Consider the following 5,954-nt stretch of genomic DNA (forward strand, 5'->3'; position numbering starts at 1 on the left):
TACGAAATGATATGTTGTGTGGTCCTCCCACTACGACTCGGGAAAGCATGCAGTTTATTAGGCTACAGATGAAATAAGTTATTATGAACTTCACAGGGTGGTGAAAGTGCACTGTGATAAGCTTGATGCTCCTTTCCAATACATATCAAGGGTCTTATTCTGGTGACATGATGATCGATGCTTGGCTGCCGTTTGACAAATACAAATAATCTCGATCTTACCCATAATAATCTGATCATGTAGGCCGAGGCTAGCCTATACCCGCACTGTATCTGCCAGCTGTTATTTAGAGCCACGTGCCAAAACCAGAGTGGGCTATATAACGCAACAGTTTTTGGACAAAACCATCTGTAGAATTGAAAATGCAATTGTAACCCATTAAACTTTTTTTATTCGGTACGTGGGAATTAAAGCGCAAAACTTATTTTTATGTGTACTAGGTCATCACGCACAGCATGTAATCCGCAACAAGTCAGTTTGATGGAAACACATCTGTGGTGAGAAAATGTGCATATTGTTTTCATACGGATTTTAGAATATTCACATGAAAATCTGTCGCCAATTGGATGGAAACCTAGCTAGTGATTGGCATGTAGTGAAAGTTAGGCTTTGTTGGCACAACAGAGCCCCCTTGTGGTCAGGAGTGCAGGTGCCTGTTGTGTTAAACGTCTCCACATTGGGACATCAGAAAGGTACTGCGTGACCTCTCATACCAAACATTTGCTTAACTCCCAAACTTTTTCTCAGCAGTACCATCTTAAACTGCTGATTTGTGTGCAGTGCCTTTTAATATCAGTCTTCCATTACAAAGATTTTCATGTTTTCTATCTGTTTTTAGCACTCTGTAAATATGCACTTTTATAAGCACTTTGATGATTGTAATTTAAAAGGAATGGAATGCATGTAGACAGTCTGTCTAGCAATCCGTGGATGCTTATATGTAACTAAAATGTGAACGCTGGCTATGTTGCCAAAGATGCAGAATAAATAAAATTGTCAATATAAAGCTAACATTGTTCATTCTGTACGGTGCTGTCCACGGAGACTGAATTGCTTTATCAGAGTGATTTGACTTGGGATATCTAAATATATCTAATTATTGCAGGTTTGTCCTAATCACAAAGGTGAGGCCTTGTTTGTTATTACCTTTGTCTCCATCTAGTGGTGTCTTCAAAGCTGACACAAGTTATATCCATTGTGTTTATTACTGACTAATCATAGTCACACACACACACACACACACACACACACACAATGACCTACTAAGACAATGTCACACCCAGCCACTGCCCTCTTGTCTTCTGTATTCATCTGTCCCCAAATGGTAATGGAAAGATCACGTCCATTAATTACCTATTTGAATTAATCATGAAAACCTGAGACCACTGAATAATATTACTCAATAAGCCATCCACAATAGCTCTTGGCTTGGGAGTTGTTTTGCGACAAACTAACGTTTGTTCCCAGTGGGTGATCCTGAAAAAGACACAAAGGTTGATTTTAATGTGTGTAATAAAATATTCTAGGATCAAATTTTTACAAGCCTATCAGGTTTTGCCGTTATGGGTGGGGTTGGTACAGGACAATAGAGCAGGTTAGAGCCACAACGACTGGTGTTAGTTTGGACTTCAGCACAGCAGAGAATTCTTGGAGAAGATTTGGCTCCTCGGCGTTTGTGTGGCACTGGCTTTCATTTCTACTTCTGCTCATGTCTCCTCCAGGTAATGAACCTTGAATTTGAGCTGATTGAAATGAGACATTTCTGATTTGAAATATTTTGCCATGTCTGTAAATTGAATCTCTAAGGATGACAGAGTTTGAACAGATTTCTCGGTCAGGTAGTCTAGTCATTTATTATAGGTACTCATTTCTGATAGTCATAACTTATAGGAGCCAAGAAGCAAACATGTTTGAATTGTTTCAATTGCAATCAGTTTTTTTCTATTTTGACATTTTACTGATAGCTTGAACACTGTGTGTGTATATCCCTGCTGAGGTAGAAGTGTCTCTCTCTTCTCTCTCGCTCTTTATCTTTCTCTTTCCCAGTATGAGTGCTACGTACCTGATCTCAGCCCCCAGTGTGTTGCGTCCGGGGACCCCTACCTCCCTGGCTGTCACCATCCTCACGAACGACCCAGTCAGGGTCACAGCAGAGCTGACCAACGGCAACACCAGCCTGGCCCAGGCAGAGAGTTCTTTCAGAGGTGGTGACATTGACTTATATTACTCTCTTTAACATCTTACAAAGTTATCTTGAACGTTTTCTTTGTTAAGCAACTTAAACATGGTTGCTGTTTTTTTCAAAGGCGTGTTCTGGATCTTCCTCCTGTGAGTTTTTTCTGTAGTAATATATTGAGGTAATATCTGGAAAAGGACCATTGATGACATAAAGTATACATGTTAGGCCAAGTATGACATTCATTTAGGTTATTACTAAGTTATTACAGCCTAATTACACAGAAATAAGATGGACTCAATGACGCATGATACTTAGTTTATTTTCAATTTTCCACATGTTCTGAAGCCATCTTTACACTTTTCAACACGTGAGTGTAAATATCTATAGGCTTGGACCTCTTGTCATTGACTTCCAGGTGACGTCCGTGGGTCAGGTGGTGGCTGCAGGGACAGCAACCTCTCCCTCCTTCTCTCGAACCCCTGCAGTGTCCTGGTCACCAGAGGCCTGTATCTCTGTGTACTGTGTACTACCTGATGGAGAGGTCATCAGTGACCTGCACATCTTCATCAAGCCCCATGTAGTCCTGCAAAACAAGGTAACTAACTCGTATCACTAATAATGCTAATCTTTCTTATTTATGAAATTACTGAGTGCATTCAGTGATAGTATACTTAATGAATTATTGCAGTGTGATGAAATGTGTTCTGTTCTCCAGGTATCTCTGAGCTGGAGCCATGCCAAGGCAAGGCCAGGTGATGAGGTGTTCTTCAGTCAGTGTGCTTGAACCTGGCTCTCTGGTCAGAATAATGGTGGTGGCGTGGAGGACAAAGAAACTGTACTGTACATCTAGATACACCCTGCCACATGAAATATAGTCTACTGTAAACAACGCCTAAGATGTACCACTGTACTGTCTTTATTGTCTGTAAAGCAATCCGACATTTATTCTGTGAAATTCATACTTCTGTGAAGCATTTAAAGGTCAATCGGACAAAGAGGAGGTTTCAGATAATGCCAGCGATAGTTTTATTTATCTTTGTGGGCTAACCCTTTTGATTAAAATGGCTGCAATCACAATGAGCTCTTCAAGTGGTTCATTTCGTGATTGTAACAGTTTTTGGGTCATCAGCTCAGCAGTCAGGCTCTGTCTGTATCAATGGCGACGTGGTGAACATCTGCGGCATCAGAACTGGCCCAACCGGCTGTAATGTAGCTAGTTGTATTGTTGTGGGGTTGTTTTGTTGTTTCTAAGAGGTAGTGGTAGCTCTAGTGTTGTGGGTGGGGGTGTGCTCAGGTGCTGGCGGAGATAATTCTTCACCACAGTGGAATGACTGGAGGGAAAGACTTCCCACTCTCCATTTTCACGGTACTGATGCCGCACATTGTGTCTTGCTGAATAGACTACACTGAGTCTGGAATAACCCTAGGTCTCACCTCACTGTGTTCCTGGGTTGATGTTACGTTACATCATGACTGTGACCTGACCCACTTCTTCATAGATGATATTTGACAGTGATGGAGGAGCCTGTAGGGATACTGTATCATTTTGGCTATGATACAAGTGTTGTATTACTATTGTATTAATATTGACTTTTGAACACAATGCAGATACAATTCCATAATGCTAAACACAAATAGGCCTAAAGTGTTTGTATACAATGTTGCGAAAACATTTGCTTTTTGCTTTTCAAATCTTAGGCTTGCAACCTTGTGGTATTAACATATACCAGTTTACATAAAACAGACTGAATTGGGTATGAAAACAATTACACACACCACCATGCTTGGATAAATTAAAATGTAAACAAAACTCTTGAACAAGCACATATATTGTGAGATCTTCTTTCTGTTATGAAATTAAGGGGTCCCTCTTGTGGAGATGTGGCATACTACATAAAGACTAAATTTAGGGGCAGTTTAGCAGATACAGATTAAGCTGAGTCTGAGACTAAATTGCACTTTTAAACTAGACTGACTGAAATTGCATTTCTCAGACATGGTTTAAAATAGTCTCAAACTTGCCCTAGTCTAGATTGAAAAAGTATGCTTTCCAGAAGGACGATTAGAGTTAATTTAGATCTAAGTGAAGGCTTAAATTAAACCTGGCCAGAGTCAGGTGTAACTTCAGATTAATGGGTGTTGGCCCCCAGGTTGACCTTGGCAATGGAGGAAAATTGATTACCTGGACTATTTCAGTGATGATCAAAGAGCACCACCAAGGCCAGAAAGAAGGGCGATTTATAGGCAGGAGTAACCCACTGAATGATTTTGATTAAATCAATTTCTGTGACCTTTTTCATATGTACAAAGAAAATGCAGCAGACAATAATTTGCTTGAGCCAAGGCTTTCATCTGACTCTCTTCGGGGAAGGCCCATCCCTCCTTCCCTAAAAGTACTGATCACCTTGAGGTTTTTGGCATCTGGAACCTTCCATCGTGAGCAGAAGATTTGTGTGGTGTAAGTGAACCAACTGTATGCAGAATAGTCCACAGTCTGCAATACTATATGTGAACTGAAAGACAATTACATCAAGTTCCCTGATGCTTCTGCCCAAGCCAACTACAAGGTAGAGTTAGCGTTAGGGTCCTGAGCAACAACGGTACAACCAAACTCATATCCGCAGCAGAGGTGTAGTGGAGCGTATGTTTGGTGTATGGAAGAGTCATTTCCAGTGTCTCAAACACACTGCGCTTTCAACCAAGAAGATGCTGCATTGTCATAATTGCAACAGAAGTGTTTCACAATTACCTCAAACAGCATGGCTGCCCAGATCCTCGCATTGAATATGAGGATGACCCAGATGTTCCCATGGTTGAGACAGACAATGACATAAATGTACAAGCCTGCAGATATGCTTTTGCTATGCAGCACTTCTCACAACAAAGGTAGCTCAAGTGATTGAAGCAAACAATAGCCATAATTCACAAATTGAAAAATCGGCACCGTGAACTGGTGCTGGTTCGAGAAGAACATTGGTACTGCTGCTGCTTCATGTTTCCTCCTTTATAGCTCATGAAATTCCATGGCCAGTTTTTCATGCATGCTCAGCCTCTTTGTCTTTGTCCTCCGGTCCGGGTTAGTGACACAATCTTCACTCCTGGCTGCTGCAGATGTAGTGGGCTGACCTTCATCCTGTTAAGACAAGGCCCCTCCTAAAAATGATTACATTGTTGCATTAGAGAACATTATTTCTTCAAGAGTTGAGTTCATTATTATGGGAGTGCAAGAGATGACTGACAACATTCCATATTCCCTGCAGTTTGGGGATGGGACATGTTGAATGAATGTGTCCTACCAAATGAGGTATGGAACGGTTCCCTATCTGAACTGTCCAATTTGTCATCATCGGGGATACCTTCCGGGGGTTGCTGGCTATCAATTATCCCGGTCAACAAGTCCCCGAGCTCATCTGTCTCTGGTCTTACCAATCTTGAAACACTCCCTATGAGCAACAGCATTTGTCTTTTAAGTAGATTTTTATGTTTTTTGACAGGACCTTAGAAAAACAAGAAGATATAGAAATGATATTAGTAATTATGTATGATATTGTTTGTGTTTACATTTCTGTCACACAAATACATTTCGGCCAAACTGTGTTGTTACACAAGAAAAATAACATTTCAAAGTGACTCTGATTTGTAAAAGTGAGCCAACAATAAATCCAGTATCTGACTTGAAGTTGTTGTAGCGTCCTTTTTGTTTACTTTCTCATTTGAGGTGAATTCATTACAAATGGTAGTAGAGGCATTCGTTTGTTTTTGATAATTGGGTGAT

The 5,954-nt window shown here is 40.7% G+C and overlaps 1 long non-coding RNA gene across 1 annotated transcript; it reads left to right on the forward strand.

The window, feature by feature from the left end:
• Nucleotides 1–1,567: 1,567 nt before the first annotated feature.
• Nucleotides 1,568–3,124, forward strand: LOC121544399. Its single transcript, XR_005996095.2, has 4 exons — nt 1,568–1,721; nt 2,047–2,204; nt 2,595–2,774; nt 2,895–3,124. It is a non-coding gene; the product is annotated as an uncharacterized LOC121544399 (long non-coding RNA).
• Nucleotides 3,125–5,954: the final 2,830 nt, after the last annotated feature.

The sequence above is a fragment of the Coregonus clupeaformis genome, chromosome 29 (assembly GCF_020615455.1).
Source record: "Coregonus clupeaformis isolate EN_2021a chromosome 29, ASM2061545v1, whole genome shotgun sequence".
Taxonomy (NCBI): domain Eukaryota; kingdom Metazoa; phylum Chordata; class Actinopteri; order Salmoniformes; family Salmonidae; genus Coregonus; species Coregonus clupeaformis.